Below are 21,092 nucleotides of genomic sequence, written 5' to 3'. Positions count from 1 at the left end.
TGGTTCTGGGACTGCTATAATTTTTTCTAATTTGTCTGTAGCGTTCCTTTTCAATCAATAACTATAGAAGCCTAATTTTTCAGCATTAAGTAATTTGACTCTAAAGAGCTAACCAAGAAAAAGTTCATTTAAGCTAGCTAACTAAAACAACAAATTATAAATCATCAGAAGGCAAATCAGGTGGAGCTGGCCCTGTTTCTTGTAGGTGGATAAAACAAAAAGTCCAGTGTGAGCACACATTGGCCCTAGTAAGTAGCTGATATGAGGTTGACGTAGTCGAATACACTCATAATCATTAAGTTATGGAAGCTGATGTTCATCACAAGAAAACCGTGTGTTAAACCTCCTAATCCCTTTAAATCAGTTAACTACTTAATGTTCCCATAATTCCATGAGGTTATGTCCACCTTACAGATGAGGCAACTGAGACAGTTATGTGATTTACCTAAGCCTTCACAGCTAGTAAACTCATAATAGTAAAACTAGTGTGAAAGTGAATAATCTTCAAAGAAATCTTTGAGGAGAATAAAAAGTAGCTGAGCTCAATGGAATGAACAACAGGGTAAGCATGCAATCATTCATTCACTCATTCATTCAGTAATGAGTAGAGTAGTAGAAGTCAGCCAAACGACCCAGGAGACTGCATTCCTATCCTGCCTACCATCTGCCTGCACTTTAGCCAAGCTACACAGTCTCTCAGAATGCCAGCTTCTTAATTGTAAAAATAGAAATAATTCTACCTGGCCTACTTTCTATCTTCACATTGATGATAACATCAAATGCAATGGAAACTCCCTCCGCCCAGGAGGTATCAGAGAACAATCACCCAGGAAGGACTAAATTCCTCACAAATGTAAGCTCTGTTCTCCCCACAAAACCTACCCAATGTGTCCAGGGTTTTCAAGCCTTCTGGAAGACAAGCAGCTGTCCTGAATGGTTTCAGCAGACCCCTCTCTCCTGTGCAAAGAGAGTCATTATTCTTCTCACAGAACAAAAACGACTTCCCCCATGTCTTTTCTCATTTCCACTCAGAAGTCATTCATGTTTAGAAGCTGTCTTGAACGTTCTGGCTGCTATAATAAACTACCGTTGACAGGGTGGCTTAATCAACAAACATTTTTTTCTCACAGTTCTAGAGGCTGAGACGTGTAAGGTGCCAGAAGATTCACTGTCCAGTAAAAGCTCGCTTCCTGGTTCGTAGACGAAGGTGTTTTTGCTGTGTTCTCACGTGGTTGGTGGGGCAAGGGAGCTCTTTGGATTCTAGCTTATAAAGGCTCTACCCTCATGACCTAATCACTTCCCAAAGGTCCCACCTCTCAATACCATCACTTTGGGGAGTAGGTTTCAACACGTAAATTTGGTGATGGGGACACACAAACATTCAGTCTACGGTAGAAACTATAATTCTCGAAGTTGTGCTAATATAATGTATGTTCACTGGTAATCTGAAATTTGAGGATTTGGGGGATCCAATGAATAATCAGGAGGAACTTAAATCCATTCCTTCTATGAAAAACTAAAAAGTTTGATGTTATGGAGTAAGCATAGTTTGACTTAAATACTTACCATGGGATCCTTGTGATGAGAGTTAATAGGAATATTTATTCTAATGCCTCTTTCTCAAATTTCTTTCATCTTAGTCTCCTCTGTTCCATCCTCACTGCCCTACTTGGTCTCCCAATATGCTTTCTCTCATCTCCCACACATCCTCCATACAGACGCCAGCATAACTTCCCTCCAAAAATCTGTTGTCTCCTTCTGCTTCAAAACCTTCCTTGTGGCTCCTAGGCTCCTCCTGATGAAGCTCTATTCTATTTATAAGGTTCAAAATGCATCTCCAAACCCAGCCCAGGCAGCAGCTGAGCCAGAGCCAGCTCAGAGCATTCCAATTCCCGCCCCAGTACTCTCATTCTTTTATCCACGCTACAGAGGGGGAAAAGTTGACTTTGGTGGAGAGGGCTACACTATATAGGTATTTTTAAAAACTCAAAGTGTGAGGTTGATTCCAAGCATATTTTCAAATCAGTGTAAGAGCCACTGTAACAGATATCGAAATTGGCAAAATATGGGTCATCGGGCAAAAAGAAAGGCGCTACATGGCCAAAGAATTTAGAGCTAGAAGGAACTTCAGGCCCTTATGCCACAGTACAACAGGCACATTCAGCTTCTTTAGCTCCAAAAATTTGATTCAAGTCCCATGACTTTATATTCTAAAACATTGTGCTAAATTATTTTACCCTGTATCTTCCCTTAAACATAAAAATATAAACAATACAAACTTAAAATATAATTAACAAATTTAAAAATAAGTGTCCAAAAGATGGAATTGATTAACTAGAATATTTTATTTAATATTTAGGTATTTCACTAGGGTTGTCTAAGAACATGATACAAGAAGATGCAATATACGAAACAATGAACATACATGTGAGAAGGTTAAAAACTACCTGTGGGAATCTATGGAAAACACTAATTTCTACAATATCTAGAAAAAATTTAATTGTAATTCTAAAACAAGCATAAAATAAGCGTGTGCTAGTAGTTTAACCAATTATTTAAAATAATTCACAGAAGAAAATACTGCAAGCTATTATCAATCAAGATAGATTCAATTTTTAAAAAATCTTCTCTATTGAAAGTTAAACCATGCAAAATCAAGCAATAGGATTAATGACGGGTAATTTTAAAAACCAGCCCAAGATTCCCTCCCATGTAATATGCTTCAGTAGATTAGTCTTTGCAGTGGGCTGGCTCTTGCTTTGGCACTTTCTGTACCACAGGCTCCCATTACTCTTCCTTCATCTTCATGACTCTGGCTAGAGAAAAGTCAGGTGAAGTGCAGAACAATGGGAATTGTAGGGCCTGAATCAGCCTGTAACCCCAGTTCCCCCTCCCAAATGGGCCGGTCCCGTTCTGCCACTGATAAAGAACAAGCCATGCCTGGAGAACCAAGATCCCTTTTTAGCATTGTAAACCATGTAGGAGATGCTTATTATATCTGCTTTGTTCTCTATTTCTCTGGTGCTCATCACCATAGTAACAAGGCACACAGATGGAAAAGTAGGTTGGAAATACCCCAAAATGGGGGTAGGGAATATGGAGGAAAGGGCCTTTCACTGAGAAAAGGCTAGAATTTCTTCTATCGGAGGTGTCACAATATTAAGGGTCAATTCTAATGGGAAAAAAAGTTGTCTTTAAGAGAGCAACAATAGAAAGCAGCTTAAAAATTCAATAAATATTAATGTTTATAGGAGATGAACTTGCCGAACTTTAGCGGATCAAAGCCAGATGTATTTTATTAGAAAATCTTGTACGCAAATTGAAACCTTTACACAATATCCAATTTTGGAAATCAAGTACTCATTCCACAGTGTGGATTATTATTACTCAAAATGTTTGGTTATTTTGTAGTACTAAAAGTTGAGACATCTATAAAGGAAGTGTGGCTGGGAAGATAAGTTGATACAATGAATATTTTCCTGAAAGTGACAAGTTTATCTTCCAAGTTTTAGTATCAAATGTCCCAAGAGGAAATCACTGGGTGGGGTGGTGGGGGTGGCTACTGTTTCACCCTAGGGAGTCGCTGCCCCATTGAAATTGGAACAAGGTCTTTCCCATCACCAGCCCCTTTGTTGTCTGTACATTCAGAGACTTTCAAAAGCACTCTCGGTCCCTATCTGCTCTCTAAAGCCACCACATGCCCAAAGTTCCATCTGTAAGAAAAGAGAAATCTCCTGACTCTGATACCTCCATTTTGTTATTGTTGTGTTTTGTCCTTTCCTGCCGTCAGCCTGAGTCATCCTTTCTCAAAATTTTCTAGGGCACTGGAATATTTGGGATATTATTTATGTTGTTACTGGTCAGGAAATAGGAAAAGGAACCACACTAGCCATTTAAGCTACTTGGGGAAGTTTTACTCTATGCAAATAAAAATGGTGCATATACAAAAAAAAAAAAAGGCAGGATATGCTTTATAGACAATTGTTTTAGAAAATTTAACATTCTAGCTACTTAGATTTTAGAAAAAGCAGCAGACAACTTTATGGGAATTTTAGGTCCTTGACTCAGCCACAAACTAGGGTGACACTGTGGACAATTTCTACTTTGTCTTTCTCAACCTGACTGTCTTATCAGTAAAAATAAAGAACTAAAATAGAATAAGGACATAAACTTGAGGAAATTTAAGAATGATTTCAAGGCATGTTAAAATGCTATGTATATAAGTATGTGTGTATTATTCTGGCAAAGACCCTCAAGGATACCTATCACACAAAAAAGTTAATAATCAATACTCTCTAAGATCTCTTCTAAATAACTCTAGAATACCACAACTTGAATCAACTTACCCAAATCAACTCATGATTTTGAACTCAGAATCAGGTGAGCATAATATTCAGGTTGACTCAAAAGTCCCCACCCAGGGAATTTGTCCCTGACCACCCCGTGTAATCCCCATCACCAACCACTTCTCTAGCCCTTTACCCTGCTTTATTTTCCCCCATGGCACTTGGCACATGACATTGTATCTTGCATTTGCTGATTGTCTAACTTCCCTCTTCTAGGACGCATGCTCCACGCAAAAAGTGTTTTTTGTTTGTTTGTTTCATTGTTGGGTGTATTCCTAGTGCTTGGCATGATGCCAGCCAAATATTAAGTGCTCAAAAAAAATCTGTTGAATGAATTTTTTTAAATTCATAAAATGAAGCACAGCAGTACAAAAACGCAAACGCATTATTTTTCTTTTTAAAAAGTCTGGGGTCCTGCCAAGAGCTATGTACTCTACTAAGTTTTTTCCAAGCATCTATCTCACATAGTCTTAGTCTTTTTCATGGGATCACTTCAAGTCAAGCTTTCCGATCCTAAGAGCTTTTTATAAAATAACACACCTGGGAACGGGAGCCAGGTAATATATTGTAGAAAAAGTTGCTTCGTCATGTGCGATGTGCCACTAACCTGTGGGGTTTGCCTACACAAGTCACATATCCCATTACAGTTTCTACATTTGTATCATGAAGACAATACTTGCCCCTGCAGTAGATAATGCAGGTCAGCAGGAGAATAAGTGTGAATGTAAATACTTTAGTATGTTAGAAGTGATGTACAAACATGTAATATGGTCAGTAATGTGGAGGTTCCTGAAAAGTACTTCAGGGCAGATTTGCTATATGCTGTTGGGAGCAGGCAGGAGAACAGTGTCTTCACACAGGCCAGAGCACCCAGGAACCAAGGGAGCCCCAGAAAAGGCTTCTTACTCAATAGGATGCGGCTATGCTTAACTCCTCTCCCTTCAGATCGCCTTCCTCCTTAAAGAAAAAATGTCCCAAATCTAGCCTGGGACCAAATCTTTCTGCATGCTGCAATCACAACCTCCTTCTGGGAAGAATTCAGCATACTTGATAACATGCTGAAGAATTTTTTTTTTCCCAATGGGATTGAGACTTGTTCTTAAAAACCAGTCACCCACTGACTCAGCCGACTATCAGTCAAGCATCTGGTGATTTTCACCTTTCTTTTTTTTTGGATCTAGTCTAAAAACGGGTACTAAAATAATTATATACAATTTCTAATTGTTCTAGGAGAGTTTGTGTATTCTTAAAATGGATGATGGTGATTAAATCACTTTGGTAGCAAATTAGCTTGTCAGATATAGCTAAATCTATCTATCTATCTATCTATCTATCTCCATCTATCTATCTATCTATCTATCTATCTATCTATCTATCTATCTATCTATCTATCTATCTATCTATGATATGCACTCACCATGCTCTTTCTTTCTCTGTTATATGTCACTGCCCATCAAGAAGAAATCTTTAGGGCCTAGTAGGGTGGCTTTTTCCCTTAGAGTTGATAGTTAATTTGGTTGAAAAATTTTCTGTAGCACCCAAACCAATTCATCTTCAAACAGGGCTATGGGGTTTGCGAGTCCCCCACGTTTTTGGGGAGGGAAGGGAGATAATTTACTCTCTTGAAGAATTTATTTCCAGATCATCAATTAACCCTTGTCCAAAAGTATCTGCTTCAAAACAGCCGATGTCCTGTTGGTTCTTTCTAGCCATCTCTTTTCTTCTCCATCTATTAATGTTTTCACATCCACCTTTTTCCCACATTCTAAACGAAAGGCAACCATCTCACCTGTCAGGAATCTGCCTATAATGCATTGCCTTGGGGAGTAAAAATCTCCACGGCCCCAACCAAAGGGATATTTTGAAATACCTGTAGGGTTACAGATGTTAAAAAAGTGAATGACTTTCATGACGGAGAAACAAATCCTTTTGGAAGTCAGCGGAAAGTTTCCATTTCTTTGCTTTGAGCAACACTAGAAGAAGATCTAATCAAGTTATTAGACAACAAAAAACTGAAAATCACTTTTATGATCAATCACTAGATAACTTCTGGCATATAACTCAGGAGTTTAAAAAATTCCTGGTGGAATTATACTGCCTTTGTTCCCATATACTTATTTATGTGGCAAGATGTATTAAGCACTTGCATTTGAAAAGCACTTGATTTAATATGAAACCTAGCTTATTCTAGCAATAAGTAATATTTACTATGTATAAATAATTTTTAAGCCCCATGCATCTCACTGAGAGATAATTTTCCAAAAAAATTTTACCTATGACTAATAACGATTCATCAAAATTCTAATATACTTGTTGTTCTGGTCAAATTGTATACTAAAAAAAAATCAGAACTCAATCTAAAAGAAATTTTGTTTAACAGAAGTTTATTGTCACAGGGACTTAAAAAATAAAGATATAGTGTATGTTTAGGTTTGTGTGTCACAAGAGTATGATAAGATAATCAATGAAAGTTTTTCAAATATAAGTTACATTGGGATGAAGTTTTATAGAAGAGGAATGAAATGAGTCCCATGAAGGAAACAACTATAAAATTCATGATTTTCTAGAAGAGCTTGTTTCTGTGTTTTTTAAATGGATGATATGGTAGATATGAAATCATTTTGGTATTCATTTAACTTCTATCGGGTACATTAACAAGTTTGTTTTTTTTCTAAAATATCAATACTTATCATACTAGAAATGTCATCTTTTACAACTATTTAAAATCATGATGAAAAATGTCAGATATTAACTTCTAACATGTATGAGGAGAGCACATAGTTTTTCACAATCCTTTCAGGGAGAAAAACACTCGGAGACACTGTTCTAAGCTGTCTGAGAGCCAAGCGCTTGTACTGATCATCTAGAATTGTGACTTCTAGTAGAAACACAAAGCCAAGATTGTTCCAGAAAAGGGCAAAAGCGGTCTCACGCATCTCCTGCAAACTGTCAAATCCAGTACTCTGAATACAGAATACGTTCAATAAACACTCATTGACAAAATATTATGGCCATTCAACTGATTATTTATTAATAAGACATATATGTAATTTACTAATAGCATTTATTAATAGCATATATATGTATGTATAAAAATATATAATATGCCTTTCTATTTCTAACCTTCAAGCAGAGCTTTCAAACTTTAGTCAAGTACCAGTCAAAAACATGTTATTGAAACAAAGCCCTGGACTAGGTAATAAGCATGCTGAATTTTATTCCCTAAATTCTTTCCCCGATTTCCATTTAAATGTCAAACATGATAACTGGTCTAGGAGGCCCTGGAGATGAACAAAATAATCTTTATCCCCAGGAGAACGTAAGAGGGGGCAGAGCTGTTCTCTGGCTTAGATACAATCACAGGAGTATAGGCTCCGAGGCAGCACAGGGGAATGAGCTTCTGGGGGTGGTAGGCAGACGGAAAGTGTCTTGAATGGTCTTTAGAGTAGGTATGCTTGAAATGATTCTTGAAATCTTGCCAGGCGTTTGACAAGGGGCTACGAGCCCCCTAGATAGAGGGAAGAAACAAAGCCAGGGAGCTGAGCCATCCTCCTCCCTGTACTGTAAATAGTTGAGGACAGCTGGTCTACGAAGGTGCGATTGTGTTTGCTGTGTCAATGGTGCATGCACTGGTCATTAAGCAATGACAGGCTGGGAAGAGGTAAAGCTGGGAGTTGTGAAAGCCAACAAAGGAAGACTGTATTATATGGCTCACCGAGGAGTTTGGACTTGACCCTGGGGCTAATCAAGTCATTAAAGGGTTGTTATTAAACTGTGTAGTGATGGTATGAGATTTGCCTCTCAGAAAGATTACTTCCCTGTGCCCTGTGGAGTGCACAACGAATTTGGGGGTTGAAGACAGGAAAGACTACAAACTAAACTACCGGAAGACAATTAGCAGTGATCCTGGAAAAGACTCAAGATAGCTCAGGGGCTTGGAGGAAAGGTGCTGATAGAAGGAACCTTAAGAATATGGCCTCTGGACAAGTTGCTTTCCAGTTGTGTGAGGAGCAATATACTGGAGGAATGAGGCAAAGACAAGCCCAGAACGAGTTCTAGCTTTCTCTGAGTCCTATAATTTGGTAAATAGTATTGTTATTTGAAAAATATGAAATCTAAAGATGAATAGCAAGTTTGGGGGAAAAGAAAGTATCTTTAATTTACTTACTCCAGGTCCTCATTTGCTCTATGAGGCAGGTACCATAGGTATATTATCGGCCCCTTTTTATTCTCAAAGGGGTAAAATTATTTGCCAATATCACATGCAGCAGTTTGGGAAACTTACTACCGTGTTTCCCCGAAAATAAGACCTAGCTGGACCATCAGCTCTAATGCGTCTTTTGGAGCAAAAATTAATATAAGACCCGGTCTTATTTTAATATAAGACCGGGTCTTACTTATATAAGACCAGGTATAATATAATATAATAAATATAATACTGGGTCTAATATAATATAATATAATACCAGGTCTTATATTAATATTAATTTTTGCTCCAAAAGACGCCTTAGAGCTGACGGTCTGGCTACATCTTATTTTCAGGGAAACATGGTATAAACTAGGCTCACGAGCAAGTAAACAGGGAGACAGGTCCATACTTTCACAGAACTAATTTCATATTCTTGTGGGGGTGTGAAGAGACTAGAAGATAAACAAGCAAGCAAACAATAAACCCAGATCTGAAAGACTATGATGGGAGTAGGTGTCGGGGTTCCAGAGGCTTTACCTGAGGTGGTCAGGGAAGGTATCTCTAGGTCACGTTTAAGTTGACTCCTCATTGAGGAGAAGGAAACAGTCATGCAAATTCATAAGCGAAGAACATTCCAGGCAGAGAACAGCAGTTGAGAAGTCCTTGAGATAGGAACAAGCTTGTTGTGCTAAATACATGGCAAGTGGGGAGCAAGAGGAAGTCCCAGTTCCAAGGTCATTCCTGGGAGGGTGAAGGTGAAAGACGTGCGGTACCTCAGGGCAGCAGTGGCACAACATAAGCTCTCTTGGGGACGTCTGGGGACGTGACCAGCATGCACAGCACTGTGTGCCTGAAAAATTGCATCATGATTCACAAAACGCTTTGGGAAGACACGTCATGCTTAGTTGAGGAATGCCTATTTCGGCATTGAAATAGGGCCAAGAAAAAACTCATTTAGTTTTGCCTAGAGAGATGACCTTTAAAATCTTTTGATGAACAGAATTTATCTTAAATTTATCTACTCAGAGCAAGAAACTACCTGCAGTCCAATGGCAGGCAGCTCTGCCCCCGAGGCTGTCATGCCCCATCATGCTCCATGGAAGCAGAGCCTCCCAGCCACTCTCCAAGGCTCTAAAAATGAGTAGAGGCAACATTTTCTCCCAGGATCTCCAACGAGCTCAGCTGGACAGGGCAAAGAGAAATGGTACCCCACTGCCAATGTGTGGAGCTGGGTTCCTTTTTACGCAAACCCAAAAGCCTTGGAGGGACTGGCTGGACGCTGGAGTTGCCCACTGTCCAGAGGCCATCCCGGGCACAGCAGTCCAGACCGCTCTCCAGAACATACTGTCCACACTTCCCATCCTGCGTTCATGTTCCACTGCTGCTTTTTGGGCTACCAATTCTTCTGCCAACGGTCTTTCACATGGCCTCCATTCAGCCAAAAGGCTTCCAACTCCACACGCTAAAAGCAAAGAAACTCTGACCCTCTCTGAAAATATCCTACTTTACAGCCAACTTGCTCAGATGCATCTCAGATGCTTGGTGCATCAAAAGAGTACCTGTATTTAAAGTTTGCCAATATAGCATGAATAAGCTGTAAAATAATTAAATTATTCCTGCATGATGTAGCCCCTTTCAGCTTATCACATTGAGACGTTACATATTATATACACTTATTTTAAAGATGGCTCGAAACATTAAAAACAGTCTTCTTTGCAATGGTATTGGAAACCCGTGGCACATTCGGGTCCCTGTCTAAGAGCAGGCTGAGCTCATGTCTGAGCTAATTTCAAACCACGTTTCTGCATCACCTCTTTACTTCAGTTCGCTGGTCAATTTTTTGGTTCCTAAAGTCACCATGTAACCTCTGACCATAAGACATTTGCACATGCTTTCACAGCACCTGTACATCTCCTTCCTGACAACTTTCACAGTGGCAATTTTTCATTTATTTGCTGGCTCACCCAGTAACCTGCAACCTCCACAATGGCAGGGACCATGTGCATTTTTGCTTACCACTGTATACCCAGAACCTAGCACAATGTCTGGCACACAGTAGGTGGTTAATAAATAGCTGCTGAAAAAAAATACTATGAAATATGCTCAATGGTGGATATGTTACAGCTTTTGAGAATGGATCAACTCAAAATCATTCAAATTAAGGCTGAGGAAGGTTAAAAAATACACAAAAGATTTGCCACTGTTTGGGTTTAAACTGCTTTTGGAGACAATTCTCAAAAAGTTTGACTAACAATTTAATAATACTCATTTGGACAAGTATGGACATGACCAATTTTAAAACATTTTTTTAATGGAATAAGAGTTCATTTTCAAAAAGGTTCACCCAGATCAGGCCAAATTAAAAGAGAAAAGCTACCACTTACTTTATCAGGCACAGTATTAAGCACTCTATACACATTTTATTTTATTTAATCCTCATATCTAATTATTATTCCCAGTTCACAGATGAGGAAATTGAGGGTACGAGGGGCTAAGGTTTCATACTGAGTAAGTGGCAGAGCAAGGATTCACATCCATTTGATTCCAAGACCTACGTTTTTAATACAAGCCACGTTTTAAACTAAGAAATAAACATTGACATTGAATAACGTGTTGCTACCTCTCATGGTGGTACCAACTGGTACCACCAATTGGGCAAATGCCCCAGTATTTAAAATAGGATTTGGATGCCAATGATGTGACAGCAGGGAAACTAGACAATTCATGAAACAGGAATAAGGAGGAATATGAACTAACACTTACTGAAAGCTTGTTTTATGTCAGATACTATATTAGATGTCTTAATGTGTAATTTTTTTTAAATATTAAGAATCCTATGAGATAGGTAACATTAGTCAAGAAAAAGAGGTGTAGAATAACTGATGTTTGGGTACCCAATATTCATTGCCCCCTTTCTTCCAAATATGTGATCCTCCCACATTTTAGCTGAGCATAAGGTTGTCAGAAATAAGGACAATATTTCCCCAGTCTCTATCCCAGTTAGGTGACGTCGCATTACTAAATTCTAGCAATGAGATGTAACAAGACCTGTATGACAGCCTCAGGTCCTGTTACATCTGTTCCTTAAGAGACCTTCCTGAAGAAAGGCTTTTGTCTTTCCTCTGTCTCCTTCCTTTTTTCCTCCTTTCTACCACTTGGAACCTGGATGTGATTGATGGCTGACACTTCATCTGGGACCATCAGGTTGAGGGCCTCACCTGATGTATAATAGATCTAAAAGGTGGAACCAACCCAGGTCTCAGAAGACTGTAAAACCATCCTACCAGCCCTGGATTGTCTCTCTATTAACTTCTTTTTTTTCCATGTGAAATAGAAACAAACATCACTTTGTTTAAGCCATTGTTCTTTGCAGTCTCTATAACTGGAAGTTAATCTTAACTAATCCAACAACTCATCCAAAGTGATGGTGCAGGGTTCAAACCCAGACCCATCAATCTGCAAAGGATATGCTCCTAGGTAGAAGCCTGAAGCACTCCTGCTTATAATCTGCAATAGAGGTGGGAGGGAGTATCAAAATACTGAAAAGGAATTTAACAGAAGAAAAGAAGATTTGAATATGCTCTCAAATCGGCATACGTGAGAAACAATCAGGAATATGCTAGTTGACAATGAAGAATTTAGTCTCCATCAGAGACGGGCAGAGGAAGATCTCAGGCACCTCCACGGAGCTGTAAACAGAAGAGAAATAGAAGCTGTGCAGCTGGTAGCTTCTGTGAAAGCTGTTGGCTGAGGAGTAGGCCTTGTAGAATAGAGCCCTGGAAATGGCCACAAAATGAGACAGATTCTGAAAGGGACTCTGAAATTGAAGATGCAAGAGATGAAGTTCAAAGATACACCGTCTGGAAAGGGACAAGCAGAATCATGTGACCCATATCAAAGACAGCATAAAGGTCAAAGGCAAAAAGAAAGGTCAAGGTTGAAACTCCAACAACTTATTTTCATTCATTTCCTTTACAGGGGTTCACAACAGCACTGAAGAGAATTTATATTAAGTTGCAATACAGTAGAATCCTAAATGAAAGGGTGTCATAGAACAGGGAGTTTACTACTATTACCGTTTAGAGAATTTGTAAATGAACAGCAGCGATAAGAATTTCAAAGAGAGATTCAGTGACTGGAGTTAGGCCTGGATTTATTTAAGATCAATCATAATGACCTAGAAAAGGAAAAATAAGTTATATCTGCCAAAGCCATTATTTTAAATACTAGAAAAAAACTAAGTCATCAGAAAAGTATGGAGGAAGTTTAGAAAATACAGATGGGAAAAAAATGACAACAGGCAATGCAAATAAAATAAAAGGCAGCAATATGGAAACAGACATGGCACAAATTAGAATGCATTTTACAATTGGTTACATAATTGGGTGTCCCAAATTCCTTTTGTCTGGTCACAGGTCTAAATTGCTGTAGGATAGTGTCCTACGGAGTTAGGCAGGGAGGAACGTGCTTCCTACATGGAAGGCAATGTAAACCACTCCACCAAGTCCAGAGTAACATGACAGATACAGCATAAATTCATTGCTGCAAATATGAGTGTAAGCTAGAAGGATGCTAGGAAGGAGAAACAAATAAAATCTGGAAATTCATCGTGAGAGACAGTAAATGAAAATTGGGGACTAGATTAAGTAGGCTATTTTTGCATGGGCTGTAAAAAAATCAAAAAGGAACATAAAAATACTCAGATGCCATCAAAAAGCATTTGGAAAATTAAAAAATGTTTACAAATAAAAACGTTAGTTAAAGCAAGAATCTTCTACATTTTAAAACATTTTCAACTTCAGAAAACAAAACAACAAAAAATCACAAATTTCAGGCCACTGTAGGAAAATACCCACAGTTTAAAAAAAAAAAAAAAAAACTTGAAGGAATAATGGAATATTATTCAGCACTCAAAAGAAATGAGCTATCAAGCCATGAAAATGCATGGTGAAACTTAAATGCATATTACTAAGGGTAAGAAGGATATAGAGTCTAATGATTTCAACTATATGACGTTTTGGAAAAGCCAAATCTATTGAGCTAGTAAAAATATCAGTGGTTACCAGGGGTTGGGGAGAGGGAGGGATGAATAGGTACAGTACAGAGGATTTTTTAGAGCAGTGATATTATCATACTCTGATAATACTATCACGGTGGATACATGTTATTAAATATTTGTCCAAACCTATAGCATGTACCACACCATGAGTGAACCCTAATGCAAACTATGGACTTTGGGTGATAATGATGTGTCAGCCTAGGTACACCCATTGGAACAAATGTACGTACCCTTGTGGTGGAGGGTATTGATAAAGAGGCAGGCTATGCATGAGTGGGGGCAGTGGGCATATGGGAAATCTCTGCACTTTACTCTCAATTTTGCTGTGAATCTGGAACTGCTCTAGAAAATAAAGTCTATTAAATAAAAAATCTTGGAGGACCCGGTATCCTTTTCAAGTTATATATATGGATTAGGGCCCTTTTCGTTTTAACTAATGCTACTTTCATTCTGAGGATTCTGAAGAATGAAACAGCAATGCAGAATGGTCATAAAAAAGCAAATCTTAACAACTAGTTCAATGAAATCACTCCAAATGTGAAAATATTCATGTTATGCTGGACATGTTGTAACACCTTTCCAATTAAAGGTATAACTTGAACAAGTTTCGAAAAATAGTAAATTTAATTCTAAAATTTAGATTTTTTTTGTAAAATAAAAACATTTTGCGGGGATACGTAGTAAATAGAAGTGCCACGATGCGACTGTACACTCAGTGACAACTCTGCCTCCTTCACTACCTGAACTAAGAGAATACCAGACCTGTTAGGGTTTATAGTCTTAAATCACATAGGCCCAATTACTGAAGAGATTAGCTGTCACTTTATATTCTCTTCAAGAGTGGAGCTCCGGACTAGGAAAGCCAGGGACAAAAGAAAGTCACCTTGTCACCCTTAACTCAAAGAGCATTTGGGATTCTCAGGAGGTATAACTTGAACACATGGAGGGTACTGGAACATAAATAACTATACTGCAGTGTGACTTCTTTTGTGTGCTTCAACCCTACACAGGTTTAGGGGACAGAACAGTCTGACAGACACATGCCCTTTAATCTCTTCTTAGAAAGGAGTGAACAAATTGCCTGTTTCAAGTTGGCTGCATAACTGCAATTAAAAATTTTCATACTGATATATTTCTACAGAGTTTTAAAGAAGTTTTTAGGCGAGGCAAATTTATTCAAGGAAGTTCACACATAGGTTTTTGTAAACTTAGTTTTGTCCTTTTCTTGAGCGGTGGGGGGAAAGGGGTGCTGAGAGGGCATCTTTCTGACCATAAAGAAAGGTCTTCCACAAATGTCGACTACCAGCAACCTATGAACTTTGGGAAGTCAGTTGAGGACACAGAGTAAAGAGCCAACACTGAGCCTCCTCCTTCCTGACCTCTCAGCACCTGCTCAACTGCAGCCCAGGAGAAGTAAACTCTTAGCTTCTCTCGTTCCATGGGTATAGATTGGCCCCTTCTCTCTCTAACAAAGGAACGCCACCACCACCACCAAATTGTAGGCGTACAATGAGTATCCAATGAGTATAAAATGTTTGTCAACAGCGCCAGGGCAGGGGGCAAACAAGAGCGACCAAACGCGGACGCCCGCAGGAGAGGTCTAATCACCCAGGAAGGAGAGACTCCAGCCTGGAAAACCAGAACCCTGTTCCCGCTGCGCCCCAGAACTCACACTCAGGTGCAGCGCCCAGATCTCTAGGGTAGAAGGGACCGCCTCGTTGCGGCTGAGGACAGGGCGCAACGAAGCCGTGACTCATCTCTCTGGCCGAGCCACCTGCCCACAGGCCTGGCTCGCAAGTGAGGAGTGGACAGGTAACCGCACCTGCTGGGCAAACCCCACCTGCTGCGCCCCCTCACCGCGTCCTGCTCCTCCACCACCTGGATCGGCTCGGCTCCTCCTCCGTGAGTCGGGGGCGTCCCGCTCCAACCTACCTGCGCGACTCCAGCCCGGGGCGCCGGCGCTCCCCGAGGGGTCCGCCCCGCGCCGCTCGGGGCGCGCGGGTGGCGGCCGGGTGCCCTCACTTTCTCGGCTGCCGGCCGCGGCGGGCTCAGCGGGAAGCCCCAGCGCTGGCCGGCTCGCCGCCTCCGACCGGCTCCATTGTGACGCGGCGCCTTCCACCGGCCAATCGTGGCGCCGCGGCGCGAACCGCTGACTAAATTCGCGGGTGGAGGAGGAGGGGACTGGGCGGAGGCAGGAGGCGGAGGCGGCGACCGCGGGGTGGCGGTGGCAGTGGCCGCGGAGGAGAAGGAAGAAGAGAGAAGCTGAGGCTGCTTCGGTAGCTGCTCCTGCTGTTAAATGTGCAGCCGCCTTGGCCCCAGTGTTTGCCCAGCTTTGGGACTGCGGAGGCCGGTGACTCACCCATTGCTGTTGGAAACAAAGCACAGCTGCCATCACCCGGGAGCGCGCCATGTGGCCGCCCCGGCCCGCTCGCCACAGCCTTTGGTCCGCAGGGAGCAGTGCACGGCTACGCATCTCACTAGGGGGCTACAAAAGGCGGGGGCTGTTTTCAAAAAGAGAGAGAGGGGGAGGGGCTGAGGGCTGCCCACCGACAGCACCGTGCAAGAGACTTTGGAAGTACAGTGTTTATGTGTCCCCCACCGTCGTCCCGTCCTCCCCCCCACCCGCCTCGCCTTCTCACGTGTGCACCCCGGAGTAACTTGTGATTTACATAACGTGTTGGGCCCTAAGGGAAGGCTCGGGTGGAACACGCGGGAACCCACTTCTTACAGACAGAAGTTCCTTTACCTTTCTTTATACTGCGTGTAAATAGGAAGGCTGCGGAGTCGAGGTTGTGCGTAGAGTTTACGGTTGTGCCAAACTAAACGGCTTAAGTTAGGATTCTGGGCCTGCAGTACTATCCATCTGTCTCAAATGTCCTTACCCTCGGGAAGGGGAGGGAACAGCATGATAAAGGGGCCATCCTATACTCATAACCAACATTTAACTGCTAATAAACTGCAGGTCCACTCCATTCACTCGCCCACCCATTTCCCTAGGCAGTCAAGTGGCCAGGCGTTTAATCCAAACCCAGGGATTGGGGGACTTAATGTTATTTATCATCTTCGTTTAACCCTATGCCAGATTTAACTCAGTCTTTTTGCACAAACTATCATCTTCAACAATGATTCAGTTAGACAACATTTATATCTCTGAGTTGCTATGGCAATCACATTCCCATTTTAAAAAAGTGTTCCTCCAGGAGCCTCCCCAAAAGTAAATGAAGATTATAAAACATTTAACATTTGGGGCCTACCTGATCAGTTTGTGTAAATGGGAATAAAGAAAGTTGCATGACTGAGTTATATGAGATGGAGTTGTGTCCCACAAAGACTGTTCAGATAAACACCACAATTTAAATCACCCTCAAAGGGGACAAGAAGGCTCTTTATGACACTGCTCGATGTCCTTGCCCATGCCATTCTGGGTTGGCAGCTGTATTTTTCCTGAGTCTTAGGAGGCAGAAACAGCATTCTTTCACTTGGTCATTCATAGATTTATTTTATTGAGCGTATGTGTGAGAGACAGTATGTATGTACAGATCTAGTAAGCTACCTGGTAATTTAGATTTGAGTTTGGTCCTCAGACTGCCTACTACCTGGAGAGGAAGATAAAAATATGCAAAATTAAATATGAAACGAAAAGGTGGGTGCTAGAAGAGATACTGATTGTAAAGTCATGACATTAAAAATTGAGAATATCTGATTTTCCATATGTAAGTTTGAATGTTTGAAAAAGAATGTTCTCTCCCCTTCCAAATCCATCAATAGACAACCCATTCTATTACAGTAGTATCACTACCTGTGTAACTTGGGGTAGTTACTTAACTTCCTTGGGTGTCAGTACCTTCATCTATAAAATAAGTTATAAACTAGACGATCTGTTAAAATTCCAATTCCAATGATGAATGAATAAGTGACTTCCCTGCTTGATAACCCAAGTCACCATTAGCAGGAAGTCAAAGTGATCAAATTCATTAAAACTGAATTAGGTTAATCTTAGATACGTAGTTTATAAATATGTTTATTTTATTCCAATTCTCATTAACAAAATCACCCTCCATGGTGAATTTATTACTGACACTGAAGAAAGCGGTCTTCTAAATTTGTGATACTGCTTCTGGTAATCCTCCTCTGAAACTATAACATCAAATAGATATTTCTCCTGTTTCTTCTTCCTTCTGCAACGCTTCATATAAGCTTCTGCTTGCATTATAGTGAGGAGAAAGATAAATATCCTCAAATGCTGTTCTCGGAGAACTTTAATACTATGCACATGGTATGGGCCCAAAAAAGAGAGAGACTATTTTAGTAACTAGAAATTATTGTCATTCCAGCATAGGCCTTGAGAAATACAAATGCTGTGTGGCTTTCTATGCCTGTGCCTAGTTAATCTCTTTGCAAACAGGACCTATGGAATCTTGGAAGATATGCAGTCCTTTCAGGAGTATCTGAAATTCTCTAAGGGACTCTGACCAATTTATTTTGACAAAAGAAAGTTCTGAAAGACTCAGTCACTATTTCCACAGCCAAGTTCACTGAGGTCTAAAACAGTGATTCAAAATCCCATCACGGGTAGTAAGCACTTACTATGTATCCTAGACATCATGGGTGATACCAAAGAAGCATCAGACTTAGTCCTGGTCCCTGACCTCAACTGCTCAGATCTTAGACGAACGCACAGAAAACAATCAAGTGTTACTTAGGCTCAGATGAAGAGATTGAACAATGTGCGTGGTAGTCAGAAATAGCCTTATGAAGAAAGAGAAACTTTAAGTATTGAAAGAGAAGCAGGATTTAGGAAGACTGAATTCTATACCTTTGCCTTATCTGCCCCGTATATTGTCTTAAAATGACCAATCCACCCACAGGGCTCAGTCAATATCTTTCTGGTAAGCTAAGAATCTCTAGAAGAAGCAGGAGTAAAAATATTCTACAACATATCATTGAGTAGAAGAAGAGCTACTGGTAGGGTCTTCACATTCATGTGACAAAGGGATGATTATGAATAGCAAATGTGGCCTGTTCTACACAGTGACACAAGCAAAGTCACAAATAAGAGACATGAGAGGAGCACTACAATTTGGTGATCTGGTGGCTGAATTCCATGACCCATATGAAGGAGTCAACTAACTCTTGGGTTAGGCAGGCCCCTTCTGAGTTGAATCCCCCCTCTCCCCACAAAAAAATCTGAGTGACATTAGTATTAAGTTATGCTCCATGTGGCGGCTTTGATAAGAGTTTATTTTTCTCTGAGTCCTAAGAAATTTTTTATGATTAATGAAAGAATATTATCCAATATTAACAATTCTTTTCCAATTTATTATTCTAAATATTATTTATGATCATGAAAAATCCTCTACTACTTTCATTAAGCATTTAATGTCTACAGTGTATAAAAGAAAACACTGGGGATCTGACAGAGGGGAGGGAGAATACGAAGATAAAGATAATTCCTTTTCTTTAAGATATGTACTCTTAAAGTAAGTGGAGAAGCTGTATCCAGATAGCATACAGCACCTTAAAGAGAAGGTGAAGTTGGTGGGCCCTGTAGGGTTGAAGGAGAATCATACCGAACGTCAGTCTGAGGAAGTTTGGCTAGCTTTAAGGTTCGAAAGTAAAACATTACTTTTAAATGTTGTCTCAGCATCATGGTTCAAGTTTGTTAGTTCTACCAAGATGTCAGTTCACAAGAAAAATTAGAAGTCATTTACAGTTTTGCATTCTCAGAAAGTTTGCCAGAATCCCCCTCCTTCAGCTGTGTATGATTGGGCAAACTGTCATTGATAAAGAATTTTGTTTATATTGGCCACTTTACCATGTTTTCCTGACATTTCCAATTTCCTGGTTGCAGAGGTTTAATATGAGCTTTCCTTGAGCCTGGGGGAAAGTCTGAGAATGATCCCTGAGAATGAGCTCAGTCGTGAGAATTCTGAGGATAGAATGAATAGGACATTGCACATGTGTTTGGAATAAGTAACTTGACTTAGAAATCCAAACTGTAATTGTGCAAGGCTGGCTGTGTACTTCTGTGTGAGCGGATCCCTTGTTATGGTCCCAGTTTGAAACACTCACGGCTAGTTACTCAGTGTTCTCACCATCCGTTGTACTGATTACCCACTCTGCCTTAACTATACAGTGCCCCTTCCTTACAAGACAGGTGCCCAGAAGGTGACCTCTAGCTTCTTTGCTGAAGGAAAAACACCAGTTCCTACAGCAGGATGCCTCACGTCCCCAGTTGATCTGTCTTCTGGGAAGTTGTCCAAATATTTCTTTGAAAGTTTCCCATGCATCCCATTTGAAGAATATATGCTGTCATCTGGGTCACATACTGGAATCCACCACACAGCAGCCAGCCAGTTATTGACTCATGTCCATGGAAAGGAGGTAACTTAAGAAAATATCCTTAGTGAAGCCAGGCTGAAAGCCTGGAATTAAAGCAGATCTGGTGCTCCTCAACCTCTGCAAAGTGGTCTGGTGAGTACTGCTAGTGACTGAGACAGTGCTTACTGGGGTCCCTGTGAGGATTCATCCTGTGTTCCCTGAACCATATGGAAATCTGAGCAAGAGGTTTCCTGGTGCTGTGAAAACGGCTGGTATCTGAGGTTCAATATAGTTAGTTAACCTTTCCATTCTTTGGTTCTGAGTAACCCACATCTAACACACTCCAGACCTTGGTTCCCTCCCCACCTTTTTCCCCCTCAGTAGCTGTGTGTGTGTATGTATATGTGTATGTGTGTTTCTTGGCCTATTATAAGGCCATCTGTTAATTAGAATACACATTGAAGACTGGACCTCAGTTCTCATCTAAACGAATTTTCTAAATCCAGGAGCTAATATAGCTCTGTGGCTTATTAAGAATTTTAAAAAATCAAAATGTTTTAAAAAAAGATTGAGAATATTTCAGAGCTGGAAAAGAAAGAGCTATGTGCTAGAAAGAGCACTGGACTTGTAGTCATGATTTCCACTGGTGGCTCTTTTGGCCATGAAACCCAGGGCAAGCGACTAACAGCAGTGGCAAGAGTTTCTATTTTCCAATGTGTTTAATACATCTATACTGGCCTATATAAGAAAAGAAGATGGGTATATTTCATGTTTCAGAAGTCTCAGACTTCATTGTATTTCACTCATTCATTTACCATTCAACAAATATTTATTCTGTGCCTCCGATGTGCAAAACACTGTAGTGGTTTGTGCGAATATACTGATCCATGTGATGGATGCAGGCTTTGTCATCTTGAGGTGCATAGTCTCCTAGCATTCTTCCAGAGAACGTTAGGCTGGGCGTGATAAATCAATGAAGACTAACTAGCCAGATTCCAGTCTGTCCCCACAGCACCATCCTCTTTGGATGGTGCTTAGTCTCCCGAATCCTACATACCCAAATGCAGACACACATTCCAATTACGTGCTTATTCTTTTATTAACTTATCTCTGCATATTTCTTCTTTACATTCTAATGTACTATATCCACCAAATTGTTGTGTTTGAAGCCCATGAA

The 21,092-nt window shown here is 40.4% G+C and overlaps 1 protein-coding gene across 11 annotated transcripts in view; it reads right to left on the bottom strand.

Annotated features, from left to right (window-relative positions):
• LRRC8B (leucine rich repeat containing 8 VRAC subunit B) overlaps window positions 1–15,864 on the bottom strand; it is a 61,531-nt gene extending 45,667 nt beyond the window's left edge. For 4 of the 11 annotated variants that reach the window (XM_019753340.2, XM_019753356.2, XM_074335107.1 and 1 more), the window contains exons 1-2: window positions 15,527–15,665; window positions 883–957 (exon numbers count right to left, since the gene is read on the bottom strand). The gene's annotated coding sequence lies outside the window, so the exon portion shown is untranslated. Of the gene's footprint in view, window positions 1–882; window positions 958–15,526 lie in introns of all 11 variants that reach the window. The other 7 variants (XM_074335110.1, XM_074335109.1, XM_019753330.2 and 4 more) reach the window with 6 other exon arrangements.
• Between the last annotated feature and the right edge of the window lie 5,228 nt (window positions 15,865–21,092).

The sequence above is a fragment of the Rhinolophus sinicus genome, linkage group LG06 (genome assembly GCF_036562045.2).
Source record: "Rhinolophus sinicus isolate RSC01 linkage group LG06, ASM3656204v1, whole genome shotgun sequence".
Classification (NCBI taxonomy): domain Eukaryota; kingdom Metazoa; phylum Chordata; class Mammalia; order Chiroptera; family Rhinolophidae; genus Rhinolophus; species Rhinolophus sinicus.
Note: the sequence above shows the minus strand (reverse complement) of the source record. Positions and strands in the feature narration are given on the sequence as shown.